The sequence below is a fragment of the Pristiophorus japonicus genome, chromosome 19, assembly GCF_044704955.1.
Source record: "Pristiophorus japonicus isolate sPriJap1 chromosome 19, sPriJap1.hap1, whole genome shotgun sequence".
Classification (NCBI taxonomy): Eukaryota; Metazoa; Chordata; class Chondrichthyes; family Pristiophoridae; genus Pristiophorus; species Pristiophorus japonicus.
Window position 1 is genome coordinate 18,113,591 of NC_091995.1, and position 22,497 is coordinate 18,136,087.

Consider the following 22,497-nt stretch of genomic DNA (forward strand, 5'->3'; position numbering starts at 1 on the left):
TGATCTTATTGAATGGCAGAGCTGGCTGGAGGGTCCGAATGGCCGACTCCTGCTCCTATTTCTTATGTTCTCCTGTTCCTATGTTCCTAAAAGTGCAATACAACTTGTGGGATAAGTTACCAGGAGAAGGCCACTGAAGTGAAGAATCTGAATGGGATCAAGAGAGAAGGGATCAAGAGTGATGGTGGGACGGTGGAGTGGGGTTGAGAACAGTTTGGACAAAAAGTTGAATCTAAAACACTGACATTTTCCTTTTCAGATGTTGCCAGACTTGCTGAGTGTTTCCAACATTTACTCTGTGTTTCAACTGGATAGAACACTCGCTTTACTTAACAAAAACTTTTATTTTTTAAAAAAAGCAGCTTTACAATGTTAACTTCCACTGAATCAAAAGGTCGTTGTTACACAGTCAACCAGGGAGTGCAGCAATAATACAGGTTACGCATTACAAACGGGTTTGGATATTGAGTAACAAAAATAACGATTAAATTTTCCAGAACAGTCACCCAGTACTTTCACAATCCGTTCCCACTTCCTCAATGAATTAATCATGAAGATAAAAGAAGCACTGCCTGCATTCCTGGGGACGGAGAATTGCCCAACAGTACTTTTGACACAATGACCACACAGAACAGATGCAATGCCATTTCAGCAAAGACAGACAGACTTGGATTTATATAGCGGCTTTCATGACCACTGGACGTCCCAAATCGCTTTACAGCCAATGAAGTACTTTTGGAATGTAGTCACTGTTGTAATGTGGGAAACGCGGCAGCCATCTTGCGCATAGCAAGCTCCCACAAACAGCAATGTGATAATGACCAGATAATCAACATAACAAAAAACAGTTTGAGGGATAAATATTGGCCCAGGTCAACGGGGAGAACTCCCCTGCTCTTCTTCGAAATAGTGCCATGGGATCTTTTACATCCACCCGAGAGAGCAGACGTTGCATCTGAAAGAATGTACTTATATAGCGCCTTTAACTTAGCAAAACGTCCCCAAGGCATTTAACAGGAGCGTTATCAAGCATAATTTGACACCGAGCCACATAAGGAGATATTCGGTCAGGTGGCCCAAAGCTTGGTCAAAGAGGTTGGTTTTAAGAAGCGTCTTGGAGGAAAGAGAGGTAAAGAGGCGGAGAGGGTTAGGGAGGGAATTCCAGAGCTTGGGGACCAGGCAGCTGAAGGCACGGAGAGGATATTGGAGTCTGAAGCTCAGCTCAAGAGTCAAATTGGGTGCCACGGCACCAATACGGTGGCACACTTTGATGCAAACTGCACCTTGTGGTGAAAAAAAACTGTTCACCTCTAATTTTGGATGAACATCGGCATGCCTTTAAAAACTCAGCAACAAGACTGCACCTTCTTTATGCCGAGTTTCATCATCCTATGTACTGTCAGTTCAACAGAACAGCTCCTGCAAGTCTGCCTTTGCTAATTTGATTACCCAGGTACAAAATGACACTGTTAGTGGCACGATGCCCTGTGTGATCCCTTTTTAGATCCTCTTAAATCCAAGCAGTACAATCGCTTTCTGTAACTCTAGTTGCTTCCTCCCTTTTAGCCCATATCCTCATCCACAATCTCTCACATTTGCAAATGGTGAATGAAGGAGCAAATGGTTTGCTCCGAACTGGCCCACAAGCACCCGATGCTGCCTCCGTACGGCCGACATGGGAGAGCTTCGCATTCTCCTGCACTAACTCGGTCCTCATCTTCACATCCCTCGTTCCCCCTTCACTTAGCTGAACAACCTTCTGGAGCTGCATCTCCTCATCCACACCCACCGTTCCTCAGACTCTGAGTTCGTACTCACCCTCGATCGCCTTTTCACTCCACCATCCCTGGTCCATCTGTCAGTCAGTCCAGCCTGCTCTTTAACGCTCTCCGAAAGCCTGTTTGCCGTTCTATCTCTTCACTAGCCCCCACCCACGAGCTTTCCCCATCTCCTGCTTGATGTGCTCTCTCTTTAAACAACAACTTGTATTTATATAGCGCCTTTAACATAGTGAAACATCCCAAGGCACTTCAAAGGAGTATTGGAGGACTGAGGCAGCTTGTTCAAGTAACATCATTTAGTGTCAGCTGTGGCTCAGTGGGTAGCACCCTCGCTTGAGTCAGAAGGTTGAGAGTTCAAGTCCCACTCCAGGAACCTGAGCACAAAAATCCAGGCTGATACCCCAGTGAAGTGCCGAAGGAGCACTGCACTGTCGCGGTGCTGTCTTTCGGATGAGACTTTAAACCGAGGCACCGTCTGCTCTCTTGGGTGGACGTAAAAGTTCCCATGGAACGATTTTAAAGAGGAGCAGGGGAGTTAGCCCAGTGTCCTGGCCAACATTTATCCCTCAATCAACATAACAAAAACAGATTATCAGGTCATTATCACATTGCTGTTTTGTGAGAGCTTGCCGTGCACAAATTGGCTGCCGTGTTGCCCATATTATAGCAGTGACTACACTCCAAAAAGTACTTCATGGGCTGTAAAATGCTCCTGAGGTTGCAAAAGGCGCTATGCAAATGCAAATCTGTCTTTCTCCCTTCCATAAAGAATTCACAATAAAAAAGTGTGCAGAAAGGTTTTGAGAGACTGAAGATATCACTCACAATCCAATTTTCCACAGTGACACACTGCCTGGGTGGTGCTTGGTTCACTTTATTGCCCTCTCTCTCGCACAGGCCCTAATCTCCAGCTGACAGCACTTGGATGCTGGCTTGTTGTGTGAAGTGTGAGCCCAGGGACAGGCTGCTGTGGTGTGATAGGCCCAGGCTCAGGCTCCGGCTCCAGCTCCAGACCCAGGTTCAGTACAGTCCTCCCCACTCACCTGCTGCTGCTGCTTCTCAATCCCTGGCACACTCAAACCTCCGGCTCGCTCCCTGTTTTCTTCCAGTCAGAAACTGACACACCCAGCCGCAGCTCCAGCCCCGACAACAGGCAGCGCGGCCGATCCTCCAGGTACAGCGCCGCCTGTGGTCAGGAGGAGCACTGATACTCCAGGTACAGCGCCGCCTGTGTCCGGGAGGAGCACTGATACTCCAGGTACAGCGTCGCCTGTGGTCAGGAGGAGCACTGATCAGCGCCGCCTGTGGTCAGGAGGAGCACTGATACTCCGGGTACAGCGCCACCTGCAGGAGGGAGCACTGATACTCCAGGTACAGTGCCGCCTGTGGTCAGGAGGATGACTGATACTCCAGGTACAGCGCCACCTGTAGGAGGGAGCACTGATACGCCAGGTACAGCGCCGCCAGTGCTCAGGAGGAGCACTGATACTCCAGGTACAGCGCCGCCTGTGGCCGGGAGGAGCACTAATACTCCAGGTACAGCGCCGCCTGTGGTCGAGGCGCACTGATACTCCAGGTACAGCGCCGCCTATGGCCGGGAGGAGCACTGATACTCCAGGTACAGCGCCGCCTGTGGTCAGGAGGAGCACTGATACTCCAGGTACAGCGCCGCCTGTGGCCGGGAGGAGTACTGATACTCCAGGTACAGCGCCGCCTGTGGTCAGGAGGAGCACTGATACTAAAGGTACAGCCCCTTCAGTGGTCGGGAGGAGCACTGATACTGCAGGTACAGCGCCGCCTGTGGTCAGGAGGAGCACTGATACTCCAGGTACAGCGCCGCCTGTGGCCGGGTGGAGCACTGATCCTGCAGGTCATCATCATCATAGGCAGTCCCTCGAGTCGAGGATAACTTGCTTCCACGTCAAAAAGTTCACAGGTGTTTCAATGAAGGACCTAACATTCCAGATTCCGAACTAAATCTTGACGGGTGGAAGATGCCTGTGCGTGGATTTTTTTAATGTGTGGTGACCGTTGCACACCAGCCACCACACGGGCTGGACAGAGCCAGGTCTTGGCCCAGTGGCAAGGGTTGACCAGGACGACCAGAGACCAGCTCTGCTGCACGGACCTAGTGCGCACACACATATCGCAGTGTGGGCTGGCCCGTGCTGCCCCTGGGCCCTCGCCTCTCCTGGGCCCCGATCACATCCCTCTACAATCTCTCGCCGCTCCTTCGCCCCGGCCTCGCCGCTCCTGCAGTACCTGCCCACACTCCAATCACCGACCTGGACCTTGGTGATGTCCCTTTTCGCTGCCGTTGCTCTCCTGCTCCAGCACGTGCTGCTCCCTGGAGTGGTATGCCACCACACTGCTCCTTCCGCTCCCCGGCCTGCTCCGATGGTGCTCGCAGGCCGGCGGCTGCGCAGACTGCTGGGCCAGCACCAGGTATAGCGCCACCTGCAGGAGGGAGGAGGAGCATTGTAACTCCAGGCACGGCACTACCTGGAAATATAAACGGAAAACGCTGGAAATCTCAGCGGGTCAGGCAGCATCTGTGGAGAGAAACAGAGTTAACGTTTCAGGTCGATGACCCTTCGTCAGAACTGGCGAATGTTCGAAATGTAACAGATTCTTAAGCAGCACTGAAAGGGGGAGGAGACGAAAGAATATACGTGAAGGTGTGTGATGGGGTGGAAGGCAGGAGAGATTAGAGAGACAAAAGGGATGATGGTCCGCATTGAAATGGTAATGGCAGAAGTTAGAAAAAGCTGAGTCTAGATAGGGTGTGAATGGCGGAATAATTACCAGCTGACATGGGAAACAAAAAAATTACATAAGATCGGGGGGTGGGGGTCGGGGGGGGGGTGGCAGGGAGGGTTTAAAAAAGGAGGAAAGGGAGAAAAATATGGCCAGAGGTTATAGTCTGAAATTGTTGAACTCGATGTTGAGTCCAGAAGGCTGTAAAGTGCCTAAACGAAAGATGAGGTGCTGTTCCTCGAGCTTTCGTTGAGCTACATTGGAACAGTGGAGGAGTCCGAGGACGGAGAGGTCAGAGTGGGAGTGGAGCGGAGAATTAAAGTGACAGGTGACCGGAAGCTCGGAGTCACACTTATGGACTGAATGGAGGTCTTCCGCAAAGCAGTCACCCAATCTACTTTTGGTCTCCCCAATGTAGAGGAGACCACCTCATGAGCAGCGAATACAGTCATCATCATAGGCAGTCCCTCGGAATCGAGGAAGACTTGCTTCCACTCTTAGAATGAGTCCTTAGGTGGCCGAATAGTCCAATACGAAAGCCACAGTCCTTGTCACAGGTGGGACAGGCAGTCGTTGAAAGAAAGGGTGGCTGGGGCAGGTTTGCCGCACGTTCCTTCCGCTGCCTGCACTTGTATTCTGCATACACTCGGTGATGAGACTCGAGGCGCTCAGCGCCCTCCCGGATGCACTTCCTCCACTTAGGGCGGTCTTTGGCCAGGGACTCCCAGGTGTCGGTGGGGATGTTGCACTTTATCAGGGAGGCTTTGAGGGTGTCCTGTAACATTTTCTCTGTCCACCTTTGGCTCGTTTGCCATGAAGGAGTTCCGAGTAGTGCGCTTGCTTTGGTAGTCTCGTGTCTGGCATGCGGACAATATGGCCTGCCCAGCGGAGCTGATCAAGTGTGGTCAGTGCTTCAATGCTGAGGATGTTGGCCTGGTTGAGGACGCTAATGTTGCTGCGTCTGTCCTCCCAGGGGATTTGTAGGATCCGTTGATGGTATTTCTCCAGCGACTTGAGGTGTCTACTGTACATGATCCATGTCTCTGAGCCATACAGGAGGGCAGGTATGAACTCCAGGATATAGTCAACATATTTACTGAGGCGTACGAAAGCATGGGCCTTATGCTAAGCAAATACAGTATACTAAGTTGAAAGAAGTATAAGTAAATCAATGTTTCACCTGGAAGGAGTATCTGGGGCCCTGGAAAGTGGGAAGGGAGGATGTAAAAGGGCAGGAGTTGCATCTTCTGTGCTTGCACAGGAATATGCCTTGGGAAGGGGAGGGGTGCTGGATGTGACTGTGGAATGGACTAACACCACCCGCAGGAGGGAGGAAGAGCTCTGCAACTCAAGGCACAGTGTCCCCTGCAAGAGAAAAAAAATTGGATTTATATAACAATCTTTTGCAACCACCAGATGTCTCAAAGCGCTTAACAGTACGTTTGAAGTGTAGTCATTTGTAATGTAGGAAATGCAGCAGCCAATTTGTACACAAGCAAACTCCCACAAACAGCAATATGATAATGACCAGATAATCTTTTTTTTTTGTTATGTTGATTGAGGGATAAATATTGGCCCCAGGACACCAGGGATAACTCCCCTGCTCTTCCTCAAAATAGTGCCATGGGATCTTTTACATCCCCTTGAGAGAGCAGAAGAGGCCTCGGTTTAACATCGCATCAAAAAGATGGCACCGCGAACAGTACAGTGCTCCCTCAGCACGGCACTGGGGTGTCAGCTTAGATTTTTTGTACTACAGATTCCTAGAGTGGGGCTTGAGCTCACAACCTCCTTGACGCAGAGGTAAGTGCGCTATGCACTGAGCCACAGCTGACATCATGGAGGGGGCAGCACTGTGATGCCTCACTGAGGGGCCGTAGTCAGAAAGTCAGGCAGCATAGAAACATAGAAACATAGAAAATAGGTGCAGGAGTAGGCCATTCGGCTCTTTGAGCCTGCACCGCCATTCGATAAGATCATGGCTGATCATTCCTTCAGTACCCCTTTCCTGCTTTCTCTCCATACCCCTAGATCCCCTTAACCGTAAGAGCCATATCTAACTCCCTCTTGAATATATCCAGTGAACTGGCATCAACAACTCTCTGCGGCAGAGAATTCCACAGGTTAACAACTCTCTGAGTGAAGAAGTTTCTCCTCATCTCAGTCCCAAATGGCCTACCCCTTATCCTAAGACTATGTCCCCTGGTTCTGGACTTCCCCAACATCGGGAACATTCTTCCCGCATCTAACCTGTCCAGTCCCGTCAGAATCTTACATGTTTCTGAGATCCCCTCTCATCCTTCTAAACTCCAGTGAATAAAGGCCTAGTTGATCCAGTCTCTCCTCATATGACAGCCCAGCCATCCCTGGAATCAGTCTGGTGAACCTTCGCTGCACTCCCTCAATCGCAAGAATGTCCTTCCTCAGACTAGGAGACCAAAACTGAACAGCATCTGTGGAGAGAACAGATAGGTTACCATTTCAGGTGCAGACCCTTTGTGAAACTGAAAGTTTTTTGCATTTAAAAATGAACACAACAAAAGGGATGGGTAGGAAAACACGTAGGCATGCACACACACACAATGTGCAAACATATAACACAGAGGAAGGGAAATATAATGGCCCTGGACAGTGCTTACTTGGGAAACAGGAGATGGGTAAAAGCAGAATTGATCTCATATCATGCATTTTCTGTTTTTGTTTTAAATTTCTAGCATTTGCAGTATCTTGCTTTTTGCTGGTCTGCAGGGAGGAGCTCTGGCACTCGATCCACAGCGCCACCTGCAGTAAGTGAGGAGCACTGACACACAAGTTATCGTGTTACCTGCAAGATAAGAAAAAGAAAGATTTACATTTATATCGCACCTTTCATGACCACTGGACATTTCAAAGCATTTTACAGCCAATTAAGTACTTTTGGAGTGCAGTCACTGTTGTAATGTGGGAAACACGGCAGCCAAATTGCACACAGCAAGCTGATAATGACCAGATATTCTGGGTTTTTTTGTTACATTGATTGAGGGATAAATATTGGCCATGACAACAGGGATAACTCCCCTGCTCTTCTTCAAAATAGTACCATGGGATTTTTTACCACCTGAGAAAGCAGACGGGGCCTTGGGTTAACATCTCATCCAAGGGACTACACCTCTGACACTGCAACATTTGCTCAGCACTGCACTGGAGTGTCAGCCTAGATTTATGTGCTCAAATCCCTGGAGTGGGATTATGAACCCACACCCTTCTGATACAGAAGCAAGTGCGCTATCCACTGAGCCACAGCTAACACCAAGGGACAGTGAAATAGCAGGTAAAGATAGTACCATTAGCAGGAGGGTACCTGAGAAATGGACACCCAGCATCACTTGCAAAATTGGTGTCATATTTAATCCCGAGATGAGCTTCTGACCACATATTCACGCCATCACTAAGACCGCCTATTTCCAATTCCGGAACATCGTCCGACTCCGCCTTTGCCTCAGCTCAGCTGGTGTATTTGGATTTCCAGAAAGCATTTGATAAGGTGCCACATAAAAGGTTACTGCACAAGATAAAAGCTCACGGAATTGGGGGAAATATATTAGCATGGATAGAGGATTGGCCAACGAACAGAAAACAGAGAGACGGGATAAACAGGTCATTTTCCGGTTGACAAACGGTAGCTAGTGAGGTGCCGCAGGGATCGGCGATGGGGCCACAACTATTTACAATCTATAATGAAGGGACTGAGTATAATGTAGCCAACTTTGCTGATGATACAAAGATGGGTGGGAAAGCAAATTGTGAGGACACAACAAATCTGCAAAGGGATATAGACAGGCTAATTGAGTGGGCAAAAATTTGGCAGATGGAGTATAATGTGGGAAAATGTGAGGTTATCCACTTTGGCAGAAAAAAAAGCTAATTACAATGTGAATGGAGAAAAATTGCAAAGTGCTGCAGTACAGAGGGACCCGGGGGATCCTTGTGCATGAAACACAAAAAGTGAGTATGCAGGTACAGCAAGTAATCAGGAAGGCAAATGGAATGTTGGCCTTTATTGCAAGGGGGATAGAGTATAAAAGCAGAGAAGTCCTGCTACAACAGTACAGGGTATTGGTGAGGCCAGTTTTCATCTCCATATTTAAGGAAGGATATACTTGCATTGGAGGCAGCTCAGAGAAGGTTCAATAGGTTGATTCTGGAGTTGAAGGGGTTGACTTATGCAGATAGGTTGAGTAAGTTGGGCCGATACTCATTGGAGTTCAGAAGAATGAGAGGTGATCTTATTGAAACATATACGATAATGGGGGGGCTCGACAAGGTGGATGCAGAGAGGATATTTCTACTCATAGGGGAAGCTAAAACTAGGGGCCATATTCTCCAAATAAGGGGCTGCCCATTTAGAACTGAGATGGGGAGGAATTTCTTCTCTCAGAGGAGTGTAAATCTGTGGAATTTTCTACCCCAGAGAGCTGTGGAGGCTGGTCATTGAATATATTTAAGGTGGAGATGGACAGAATTTTGAATGATAAGGGAATAAAAGGTTATGGGGAGCGGGCAGGGAAGTGGAGCTGAGTCCATGAAAAGATCAGCCATGATCTTATTAAATAGTGGAGCAGGCTCGAGGGGCCAAATGGCCGGCTCCTGCTCCTATTTCTTATGTTCTTATGTCCATCCATTGCTGAAGCCCTCATCCATGCTTTTGTTACCTCCAAACTTGCCTATTCCAACGCACATCTGGCTGGCCTCCCATATTCTACCCTCCGTAAACTTGAGGTCATCAAAAACTCTGCTGCCCGAGTTCTAAGTTCCATTCACCCATTAGCCCTGTGCTCGCTGACCACTCAGTGGCTCCCGGTTGAGCTCACCTCGATTTTAAAATTCACAAAATTTACGATTTTCAAATCCCTCCATGGACTCACCCCTCCCTCCAGCACTAGAATCCCCCCAAGGTATCTGCGCACTTCCTCTAGCCTCTTGAGTATCAGAGATTTTAATTGTTCCATGTGGCCATGCCTTCAGCTGCTGAGCCCTAACCTCGGTAATTCCATCGCCAAACCTCTCCGCCTCACTACCTCTCTTTCCTCCTTTAAGACGCTCCTTAAAACCAATCTCTTTGACCAAGCTCTTGTTCATCTGCCCCAATATCTACTTATGTGGCTTGGTGTCAAATTTTCTTTGATAATCGCTCCTGGAAGGGCCTTGGGGCATTTTATTACATTAATGGCATTCTATAAATACAAGTTGCTGTTGTAGAGATGAGCACTGAGATTGCAAGTCTTGTGTTACACTTTGCCAATATCTTCTCATAAGAGCAGAAGAGCACAAGAAATAGGAGCAGGAATTAGTCATTTGGCCCTTCGAGCCTGCTCCGCCATTCAATAAGATCATGGCTGATCTGATCTTGGTCTCAGCTCCACTTCCCTGCAAACTGCTCATAATCGTTGACTCCCCCATCGTTTGAAAATCTGTCTATCTCCACCTTAAATACATTCAATGACCCAGCCTCCACAGCTCTCTGGGGCAGAGAATTCCAAAGATTCACGACCCTCCGGGAGAAGAAATTCCTCCTCATCTCCGTTTTAAATGGGCGTCCCCTTATTCTGAAACTATGCCCCCTAGTTCTAGATTCCCCCACGAGGGGAAACATAATCTCTGCATCTACCCTGTCAAGCCCGCTCAGAATCGCATGCATTTCAATAAGATCACCTCTCATTCTTCTAAAATCCAGTGAGTATAGACCCAACCTGCTCAACCTTTCCTCATAAGACAACCCCCTCATCTCAGGAATCAACAGGAACTCACATTTATTTTGCATTTTTGAATGTAATCAAACTTCCCCAGGTGCTTTTTAGGGGGAGCAGTCAGCACTGAGCAAACAGGAAGCAAAACATTATTTTAGGGGTGTATAGCTGAACAGTATGCAATTCATTCAACCCATTAACTTCCTCTCCATGACTGGAACATCTGTTGTCTATTTTTAACCTTCCTTGTTTTTCCTGCATTTGCGCATTCTTCTGCCCGATTTAGATCTCTCCGTCACCTCCACAGATGATTTTTTTTACATCACACAAAATTTCCTCTTACACAGTTTGCAAGTAATTCGCGCCATAGAATCATAGAATTATACAATGCCATTCTGCACATCTTGCCTGACCCGGTTCTCTGAAAGACCTATCCAATTCGTCCCAGTGACTACACTTCAAAAAAGTACTTTATTGGCTGTATAGTGCTTTGGGACACACTGAGGTCGTGAAAGGCGCGAGATAAGTGCAAGTCTTCCTTTTTTTTTCCACCTGGGATTTGTATTCCGTCCAAATAACACAGGAGTTGCTGGACTAAAAAAGACTCTGGTCCATCTAGTTCACCTTCTACCATCCTGGTAGTCGCACGATACGATGATAATGGAATGGCTAAGTAATCATAGCAATCAATCTCTACCAATTCATCTAAAACAGACCCAGACATGAGGGGAGGGAAACCCCCAGTGGTGGAGAGCTTAAGGCACCATGGGGCCGAAATTCAGCTCCCAAAAAGGCCTCTTACCGCCAGAAAACAGCGGCCAGGCGGCGGAGTCGAACGTCCGCCAGCCTCCGGTCCAATGGCTGCCGCCAGCCGGCGGAATTTAGCTCGGGCATTTTTCTAGTGGTCGCCACTTCCGCCTCGCTATTGCCGACTGCCCTAAGTGTGTCATCAAGCCGCCGATCTCCCGCACCTCCATCGCACCTCCCGCGGAAATTTAGCTCCAGAAATCTTTAATCTGCTGCGCGGTGCCCCCGTGTGGTGGCTGATGTGCGACGGTCACCACACGTTAAAAAAAATCCACACACAGGGCATCTTCCACCCCTTCAATTGCAGTTCAGGACTGGAATATCGGGGAGAGCTGTGGTGACGTACATGTGCCGTGACGTCATCTCCGCTCCGCTGCTGATTGACAGCGGCGGAGACTCTGTCCCGCCTCCACTTCCACCCCTCGAGAGTACTGACCACCTCACTTCTGCCCCAGTATGACTGACTTCCAGTCAGAAAAACTGACAAAGAGTTGAATTTATCGAAAGAGGCAACCTCATCCAAAACAGCAGAAAAAATACTTTCGGAGCGGAAGGTGCGACCCGTTTCGGGCGGAGGTAAATCTCAGCCCCCATAGGTCCAAAGTCACCTATTCCTGGGGGTCGGGGAGGGGTGGGGGTGGGGGGGTGATGCGGGGTGGGGTGGCAAAGGACTGGAAGAATTGCAAATGTTACATCCTTGTTCAAAAAAGGGTGTAAGGATAAATCCAGCAACTACAGGCCAGTAAGCTTAACCTCAGTAGTGGGGAAGCTTTTCGAAATGATAACCCGGGATCAAAGTAACAGTCACTTCTAGCCTGGGTAAATTGGAATTCAAGGATTGGCAAGCAAAACCGTAATGGAACAATGGGCTGCCTTTAAAGAGGAAATGGTTCGGGTACAGTCGAGGTACATTCCCACAAGGAGGATACATAAGGCAACCAAAGACTTATGTATCCTGGATGATGAAAGAGATCGAGAGTAAGATGAAGCAGAAAAAGATGTCAGGTCGAGAATACAAGTGAAAACTCGTAATTACCATTGGGAGTGGGAAGCTTTTAGAAACGATAATCCAGGGACAAAATTAAAAGACAAGTGTGGATTAATTAAGGAAAGCCCGCACAGATTTTTTAAAGCCAAATCGTGTTTAATTAAGTTGATCACATTTTTTGATAAGGTAGCAGAGACGGTTGATGAGTGCAATGCAGTTGATGTGGTGTACATGGATTTCCAAAAGACATTTGATAAAGTGCCACATAATAGGCTTGCCAGCAAAGTTGAAGCTCATGGAGTAAAAGGGAGAGTGGCAGCATGGATACGGAATTGGCTAAGTGACAGGAAGCAGAGAGTGGTGGTGAACGGTTGTTTTTTGGACTGGAGGAGGGTATACAGTGGTGTTCCCAGGGGCCGGTACTGGGACCACTGCTTTTCTTGATAAATATTAATGATGTGGACTTGAGTGAACAGAGAACTATTTCAAAATTTGTGGCTGACACAAAACTTGGAAGTAGAGTGAGGGGAATAGGAATAAACTTCAAGAGGACATAGACAAGCTGGTGGAATGGACGGACACGTGGCAGATGAAGTTTATCACAGAAAAGTACAAAGTGATCCATTTTGGTAGGAAGAACGCGGAGAGGCAACATAAACTAAAGGGTACAATCCTAAAGAGGATGCAGGAACAGTTTCTTGCAGGTCGGGAACTCTACGCTGCTGCCTGGCCCGCACGCCGCTGCTTGGAAACAATGTGAGCAGCGGCCATGTGGAGGCCCCAACCTGCGAGAAACCATCAGCGGCAGGTCGGGGCCATAAAAGGAGCGCCGTTCAGCCCAGGAGCAGCGTGGAGGTATGCCACTACAAGGTACAGCGCGAGCTGGTGCAGGAGGGCAACGGCAGCAAAGGTGCAGGTCGGTGATTGGAGCATGGGCAGATACAACAGGAGGGGTGAGGTCGGGGCGAAGGAGCTGTGAGAGAGTGTGGAGGGATATGATCGGGGCCCAGGGGAGGCGTGAGTTTTGGGGCAAGGGCCCAGAGGCAGCACAGGCCAGCCCACACTGCGATATGTGCGCGCACTAGGTCCGTGCAGCAGAGCAGGTCTCCAGTTGTCTTGGGTAATCCTTGCCAGTGGACCAAGACCTAGCTCTGTCAAGCCCGTGTGGAGGCTGGTGTGCAACGGCCACCCCACATTAAAAAAATCCACACACAGGCATCTTCCACCCTTGAGGATGTAGTTCGGGTTCTTCATTCAAAACATCTGTGAACTCATCCCTTTTTTTTGGCATGGAAACAAGTCATCCTCGTTTCGAGGGACTGCCTATGATGATGATGCAGGAATAGAGAGACCTGGGGATATATGTGCACAAATCGTTGAAGCAGATTAGGAAAAGGGGAGGTGCAACGAGATCTGGGTGTCATGGTTCATCAGTCATTGAAAGTTGGCATGCAGGTACAGCAGGCGGTGAAGAAAGCAAATGGTATGTTGGCCGTCATAGCAAGGGGATTTGAGTATAGGAGCAGGGAAGTCTTACAGGGCAGTTATACAGGGCCTTGGTGAGGTCTCACCTGGAATATTGTGTTCAGTTTTGGTCTCCTAATCTGAGGAAGGACATTCTTGCTATTGAGGGAGTGCAGCGAAGGTTCACCAGACTGATTCCCGGGATGGCAGGACTGACATATGAGGAGAGACTGGATCGACTGGACCTGTATTCACTGGAATTTAGATGAATGAGAGGGGATCTCATAGCAACATATAACATTCTGATGGGACTGGACAGGTTAGATGCAGGAAGAATGTTCCTGATGTTGGGGAAGTCCAGAACCAGGGAACACAGTCTAAGGATAAGGGGTAAGCCATTTAGGACTGAGATGAGGAATAACTTCTTCACTCAGAGAGTTGTTAACCTGTGGAATTCCCTGCCGCAGAGAGTTGTTGAGGCCAGTTCATTGGATATATTCAAGAGGGAGTTAGATATGGCCCTTGCGGCTAAAGGGATCAAGGGGTATGGAGAGAAAGCAGGAACGGGGTACTGAAGGAATGATCAGCCATGATCATATTGAATGGTGGTGCAGGCTCGAAGGGCCGGATGGCCTACTCCTGCACCTATTTTCTGTGTTTCTATGTTTCTAAGGAGGCAGGGCAGATTGAGAAAGCGGTTAAAAAAGGATACGGGATGCTGGGCTTCATAAATAGAAGCAGAGGGTACAGAAGCGAGGAAATTATGATGAACCTGTATAAAACACTGGTTCGGCCTCAACTGGAGTATTGTGTCCAATTCTGGGCACCGTACTGTAGGAAGGATGTGAAGGTCTCAGAGATGGTGCAGGAAAGATTTACAACAATGGCTCCAGGGATGAGGGCGACACTTGGATCGTTCTCCTTAGAGTCGAGAAGGTCAAGAGGAAATTTGATCGAAATGTTCAAAATCATGAGGGGTCTGGACAGAATAGATAGAGAGAAATTGTTCACATTGGCCGAAGGGTCAAGAACCAGAGGGCACAGATTTAAGGTGATTGGCAGAAGAATGAAAGGTGACATGAGTGAAAACCTTTTTACACAGCGAGTGGTTCGGATCTGGAATGCACGGCCTGAGAGGACGGTGGAGGCAGACTCAATCGGGGCTTTCAAAAAGGAATTGGATAAGTACCTGAAGGGGAAAAAACTGCAGGGCTGTGGGGAAAGGACGGGGGAGTGGGACTAGCTGAAGTGCTCCATGATTCTATGGTTTCTCCCAAGCATGCTGCACTCATCACACGTCACAGCTCAAATTACTCATTTGGTGTTGCCTCCACTATCAGTGGCTACTGAGAGCGTGACAGTTTCTTACTTCTGCAGAAAATGACTGCTCACGTTTGTAGAATGAAAGGGATAACTGCAACTGCAGGAAATGTGATTTAAAGGCTTGAGAAATTGGGGTTATTTTCTTCCATTAGCCCAGAGGAAATTATAGGTGACTTAATAGAGGTGCAAAAATCATGAAGGGATGGGACACAACGTAGATAGAAACAGAATGTTTCCAGTGGCTGAGGAGTCTAGAACAAGTGGCCATAGGTAAAACTTGCGCCTTTCATGACCTCAGGACGTCCCAAAATGCTTCTCGGCCAATAAAGTATTTTTGAAGTGTAGTCACTGTTGTAACGTAGGAAACGCGGCAGCCAATTTGCGCTCAGCAAGCTCCCAAAAACAGCAATGCGATAATGACTACATCATCTGTTTTTTTGGGTGTTGGTCGTCGGACAATAGGTGAGATAGGTGACTGAATGAATTCCATAGAATTTACAGCCCGACTGGTCTGTGCTGGTGTTTATGGACCACACGAGCCTCCTCCCACCCTACGTATTCTAACCTTTGTCCTTCATGTCCTGATCTAGCTTCCCCTTAAATTACGTTGGACTTGTTGACGAATCATGGCCTTAAACTACAACATGGACTGGTTGGGCTGAATGGCCTGCTTCCATGTGGTCATCTCTGTGTTATTCTATGTACGCACAGCAAGTCGGTAAAGCATCTGTACGGAAAAAAATAGAGTGTTGCTGAAAATTTACAAGGGTGCTCCTCGTCTCCCGCTGGTGGGAGGCCGAGGGATTCTCCATTGAAGTTATATAAACCCTTATGGAATTTCCGGGCCAGGTCAGTGACGCTTCAGGAGTGTATCCCCCTTTGTTCTTTACAATGCTGCACATTGTTCTGATTTTCATGCCTGCAACGCAGTCCGCGCTCATGAACCCAAGAAAAGCGGCTGTAGTCATTGACTGTTGGACTTTAGCATTTGCTGGCAGGTTACAGGGTTCTGCCTGTGGCTGTCGACGTTAGGGATGTCTAAAGTCAGCTTTTAATTCTGCCATTCCCTGCAGCAAAGACTGCACACAATCACCGTGTCTGCTCTTGGAAAACGTCACTAAATCACCAGGTATTAATTAAACTGCAACGTTGTGTTACACCCTTCCCCTGCGCCCTGCCCTGTGTTATTTGAATGCATATATACCATATGAGTTGCCTTTCAAAACAATGGGAGAGCATTGAACTGCCTTTTGACTTGTAGTCTGTCTGGAATTCTTCTTTTGTGTCTGCTGACAGCACAGTGACTGGCCTGTGTATTGCTTGTTGTGCCTGACCACATACTACATGACAGAAACTCAAAAGGTACTGCGTCCCACAGAACCCGATGGGAATTATGGTGCTGGGACATCACCAAGAGCAGGAGACGAGGTGAATCAGGAAGTAGTGGTGAGATGATGCTAAGTGAAGTGGGGCTTTCAAGCTCTGCTATAATTAAAGGGTTAAGTATTGATCTTGGAACGAAAGCGGAGCTGAAATAGGTTTTTCTAGTGCCGTGTAACCTGAGGACAATTACAAATAGCCAAATTGTTGAACCACAGAAGGCCCAGAGAGGCAGTTAAACAGGGCAAGGGGTCACAAGTGACACGTTGGAGGAACTCCATCTGGTATGAGACATAGACGAATGATCGTGTGACGTGAAAGAGAATTCGTCAAGCAGCAATTGTACACGCGGGCTTTGGGCCAATTAAGCATCATGGGGGGCCATACACAAAGCTGACATGCATCATTAAGTGTATAAAAGGTTACTTGGACCTTTGTACAATTGGAGAGGCCTGGCTACAGACAAACCAATGGGCAGTCTCCCCGCCGTTGCAAAATAAAGACTACTTGAATCTTCAAACCCTGATCTGGTGTTGAGTGTTTCTTTTAGATAGTCCACTACACTAAGCTTAGCTTTCTCCCCTGAGTTCACTTGCCTCCTCTCCGCCTTTAATCTCTCCCTCCATGTAACCTCCCCAATCCATATTCATGGCCACCCCCTCGACCTTGCCATCTCCCATGGCCTCTCTACTCCCATCGTGTCAATCACAGATAAGGTCATCTCTGACCACTTCCTCCTATCGCTCTCCACCTACATCCCCCTTCCACACCCCGACGCCCACCGCCCCCCCCCCACCCTGCCCCCCAAACCTACTTCCTTCTGTGTTCACCCTTTGAACAAAACTCTCTCCCAACTACTTCCAATTGCAATTTCAAAATCACAATTGTCCAGTCTTTGGCCCTCCATTCACTATGCCATTTCTGCAGTTACCCACCTGCTCAACCACACTCTCACCTCCACCTTTGATCCGCTAGTCCCTATTAAAACCGTTACTCTCTCGCACCCTGGCTATTCCCCCTGGTATAGCCTACATCTCCGCTCAGATGGGATACAGACTTGAATGAATATGGTGGAAAACTGGTTTAGCCATTCAGCGCCAGACCAGGCTGAACCACGTATAGCATTCTCAGGTCCTGCTCTCGACTTCCAAAATAGCTCACTATTCCAGAATCATTCTGGAATGCAAAGATAACCCGTGGCTTCTTTACACTACTGCACACCATCTTCTTAAACCCCTCACTCCTGTCTCCTCCACTCTTGTTTCCAACAACAAGTGTGAGGAGCTCATGGACTTTTGTCTCTAAGATTGAGACCATCTGTCCAGCTGCCTCTGCCACTTCCCTCCCTTCCCCTAGCTCAATGGGCCAAACTTCCTCTAAGCATCCCCCCTGCTCTAGCCCTGAATTTGCATCTTTCTCCAGTTTCTCGCCGATCTCCCCTCATGCCGTGTCTGAGCTCACCTTGTCCATAAGGCTCACCTCCTACTCCCTTGACCCTATTCCCACTAAACTGCTGACCACCTAACTTCCCTTCCTGGCTCTCAAGTTGACTGATGTTGTTAACAGTTCTCTCTCCTCATGTACTGTCTCTCTCTCTCCTTCAAATCTTCCCTTTCCTCAAAAAAAAACCCAACCCTTGACCCCTTCCTCCTTACAAACGACAACTCTGCCTTAGAAACAAAACGGCTCTTAGCAAAGTCATTAATGACATTCTTTGTTACTGTGACAAAGCTAAACTAGCCCTCCGCGTCCTTCTCGACCTGTCTGCACCCTTTGACACGGTTAACCACTCCATCCTCCTCCAATGCCTCTCCACCATCGTCCAGCTGGGTGGGACTGCACTCGCCTGATTCCATTCTTATCTATCTAATCGTAGCCAGAAAATCACCTGCAATGGCTTCTGTTCCCGCTCCAGCACCAATATCTCTGGTGTTCCCCAGGGACCTATCCTTGGCGTCCTCCTATTTCTCATACTGAAGTTGCATGTTCAGCCATGAACTCATTGAATGGCGGTGCAGGCTCGAAGGACCGAATGGCCTACTCCGTCACCTATTTTCTCTGTTTTCTATGTCTATGTTTTCTACCGACATGCTTCCCCTCAGCGACACCATCTGAAAGCACGGAGTCGGTTTCCACATGTACGCCGATGACACCCAGCTCTACCTCACTTCCACTTCTCTCAACCCTTCCACTGTTTCAAAATTGTCAGACTGCTTGTCCAACATTCAGTACAGGATGAACAGAAATTTCCTCTGACTAAATATTGGGAAGACCGAAACCATTGTTTTCGGTTCCCGCCATACATTCTGTTCCCGAGCCACCGATTCCATCCGTCTCCATGGCAACTGGCTGAGGCTGAACCAGAGCATAGGCAACCTTGGCATTATATTTGACCCTGAAATGAGCTTTGACCACATATCCTCGCCATCACTAAGACCGCCTATTTCCACCTCAGTAACATTGCTCGTCTCAGCTGCAGCCTCAGCTCACCTGCTGTTGAAACCCTTATCCATGCCTTTGTTACCGCCAGACGTGACTATTCCAACACACTCCTGGCTGGCCTCCTGTCACGTATCTTACATGGCTACTGTTGGTACTATCCTAAAGTGTGCCACCAGGGGGCACAGCAGTGGGAGACTCGTAGTTTACCTGTACAGGTGTGCCTGGCCTAGTATAAAAGGCAGGCCACCAGGTGTGATCCTCACTCTGGAGTTAACTAATAAAGGACTAAGGTCACTACAGTTCAAGTACAACACACAGCCTCATGGAGTCATTGTTAGAGCATCTAAGGACATAATAACTGGTGTCGAGTTTACGAACTTTCACGTGGAAATGGCTACCCTTAGTACATTGCAACAGCTCGCTGATGGTGCTGATCGGGATGTCTTTGTGGAGAGGCTAGAACACTTTTTTACAACAAACGACCTGGCAGGAGACGACTCGGCCACACTGGCTGATAAGCGCAGGGCTATCCTGCTAACCAGTTGTGGGCCCACCGTCTATGGCCTCGTCAGGGACTTGCTGGCACCAGCGAAGACAGCGACCAAGTCATACAAGGAGCTCGTAACCCTGATCCAGGAGCAATTCAAGCCCAAGGAGAGCATCCTCACAGCAAGACACCGGTTCTACACCCACCGACGGCCCGAAGGCCAGGAAGTCGCAAAGTACGCCACAGACCTCAGGAGGTTGGCGGCACCGTGCGAGTTCGGCGACCACCTCAACGAAGCGCTGCGGGACATTTTTGCCATTGGAATTGGCCATGAGGGCCTTCTTCATAAGCTACTGTTGGCGGATACCACAGTCACACTGTAGATGGCCATCTCCGTGAGCCAGTCATTCATGACCTCAACCTGTGGCTCTAGGCAGATGTCTTACCCTCAGGACTCAAACCCAGCAGGTCCTGTGCACCGAGTGGCACCATTCAGGGGCTGGACTGTAGAGTGTGAACCCTCTCAGGGAAGAGAGAACAGGCCTCCGAGTCCCATAACTCAGAGTCCGCCGAGGGGGGCTAATCGCGTAGCACCATGCAGGCATTGCGGAGGGAATCACAGGGCTCACCAGTGCCACTTTAAAGTCTGTGTTTGCAAAGGCTGCAGTACAAAAGGCCACCTCCAGTGAATGAGTAAGAGAAATAGGACTCACTGTGTCGATGAGGAGTCCGCAGATGGCCATGAATCCAGTGTGGATTATGAATCGATAGGCAGAGAGGCAGCCCAGACCCACGGGGAGGTGCATAGCATGTTTACCCGCACCACCGAGTGCTTCCCGCTGAAGATGGAAGTCAAGATAGAGGGTAGTCCAGTCTTCATGGAAGTGGACACGGGGGGCGAGCCAGTTAGTGATGAATCAAGGAGTCTTTGAGAGGTTATGGGACCATCCGGCTGAACGACCCGAGTTGGCCTTGGTTCAGGCAAAGCTGCGCACCTACATCAATGAAATCATCCCAGTCATTGGTAGTGCAAATGTAAAGGTACTCCATGATGGCACAGTACACAAGTTACCTCTGTGGATTGTTGCAGGTGATCGACCAACGCTGCTCGGCAGAAGGTGGATGGAGAAGATCCATTGGAAGTGGGAAGACTTCACCCCTCCAGCGATCGACGTCCTCTGCGCTCAGAGGCAAAGCAAGCCCTCACCTGAGAGTGGACCCAACACCGGAGAGCAGTCCAGTATGGCACCCAAGACACAGACCACTCAGCACGACTGCGTGGAGATGATCCAGCTGAGACGACCCGAATGCACCTTCCAGGCTCCAGTGGCAGGACTCCGGAGGAAGCAAATCGGATCCAGAGGCGACTCCCCAACTGCAGAGGCAGAACCCGGGGAGAAGAGAATCACCGCAGTCGACATCGTGGACGAAGGAAAGATGGCGCCCGAACCACGAGGTGAGGCGATGAAGACAAAGATGGCTGCGGCCAGACCACGAGGTGTAGCGCCTATGGAGCAACACGTGGCACCAAACGGAGAGGCAGATTGGGGTAAAGCAAGCAAGGCTCTCTTAAAGGAGGCCTGCAACCCACTACAATTAAAGGGACAGTTCCACACGTTTAAGCAATGTAACAGGAATTGTAATCTAGAGACAAAAGGTGCAACAGATTATGTAAAGTGTGTAACTGATCATGTAAAATTTATAACTGGTAATCGGAATTGTATATATGCAACCAGCAAGGAAAAGTCACGCGATTAAGTACAATGTGTAATTGATGATCTGAACTGTGCAGATGCAACCAGCGATTGTGATCGGACCCCTAGAGTGTCCCTCATAAGTAAGGATAAGCTGTGCAATGCAGGATTCCCCCTGCATGCAGTCAATGCAGCAGGCAGACATCCATCAGGTGCACACAGGTCCAGTGAGCTACCCAATGCTGTAGCCTGCATCCCGGGACCAGAGTCAGGCACCATGAGTTGTAGCCACAAGCAGCCAACACACACGACCTCAGCAGGGCAATGGCAACGGTAGTGATACCATGCCCTGGGTCGGCTCTCGGGTAACCGATCGACCCAACGGCCACAAGCCTGAAGGAGCAGACTGCACCAGGGCCATACCCCTAGATGTAGGGTCACCTGTCACTGTTCCCCAGAGGAAACAAGCACCAGCCGGGATTTCAAACCAAACTACGCTTAGGCCAGCGAGTCAGCAGTTCCCTGTGCACTGCGAGACGGCAGCTCCTTAGGGAGCAGCTGGGACCCAGGGCGTAAAGGAAGGACGGGAGGGGGAAGGATCACAGACATCTGTGAACCTGCATGACGCTAGGGACCACGGCAACAGCCCTGAGAGCAGGCTACGCGAGCCATCTGGCTTCCCACTGCCAGCACCAGGCACTGAGCTGCCACCAGACTGCAGGGATACCACCCAGCAGCTCCGGAACTAGCTCGTCCTCATTCACAGGTTAAACAAAAAAACGCAACACCCACTTACCTGAACTTGAACGTGCATGAATGTTAGGAACCCCCACCACACCAAGATGGGAAAGGGGGTGTTAGCATTAGTGTTTTCTCAGAAGAATCACTCAACACTCAGAGTCGGTTCCAATGCTGATGCGGCTTTTATTACGCTCAGCGGGGAGGAAAAACTCAGGACCGTATCCAGGTTTCTCTCCACCGAACAAAGGGTTACATGCACCTTTATATGTTTCACAACAGTTACAAAACAGTTTACTACAGCTACACAGCCCATCACGGCTGGATACAAGCCAATCACAACGATTATAGATTACATATAGGTTCTTTTAACCCAATAGAATTCCCCTAGTATCCAGGGAACCATATGTTCGGTTATTGTCAGCTTGGGCTGATCGATGACTTTATAGGTTCTCTCCCTAGTTCTTTCATCTGGGAGAAATAATTGGTTTATAACCTTGTTTACAGGAGATGGTTTCCCTCTTATCTTTCTTCCTGGGGAATTAATTGGTTTATGACCTTGTTCACAGGAGATGGTTTCCTTCTTATCTCTGTCTTCCCGCATCCCAGGCATTCCTACAGTGGGCCTCACAGGGTTATTGCTTGGTCATTGAACGTTCAACAGTTCACAGCTTGACTACCTGATTTCCCATCATGCCTGGGCAGCCATTTTATGTGTGTGTCCACTTTAAACTTATATGCGTTTAGATATATCTAGCAGGTGCCTAATGCCTAGTATTCTGGTATATTCTAAAGGTGCCTACCTCCTACAACAACTCCCCCTTTCGGTAAAGGGACTAGTCCTAGTCCCCTTTTAACTGACCATTCGACCTTTATTAGATTTTGTGCACGGCCCGGTACTCCCTGCCTC

General features: G+C 48.9%; 1 protein-coding gene across 4 annotated transcripts in view; it reads right to left on the reverse strand.

The window, feature by feature from the left end:
- Positions 1 to 4,208, reverse strand: part of LOC139229761 (flotillin-1-like) — a 55,930-nt gene extending 51,722 nt beyond the window's left edge. Inside the window, exon 1 of one of the 4 annotated variants that reach the window (XM_070861335.1) lies at positions 4,067 to 4,208. The gene's annotated coding sequence lies outside the window, so the exon portion shown is untranslated. The other 3 variants (XM_070861332.1, XM_070861334.1, XM_070861336.1) reach the window with 3 other exon arrangements.
- Between the last annotated feature and the right edge of the window lie 18,289 nt (positions 4,209 to 22,497).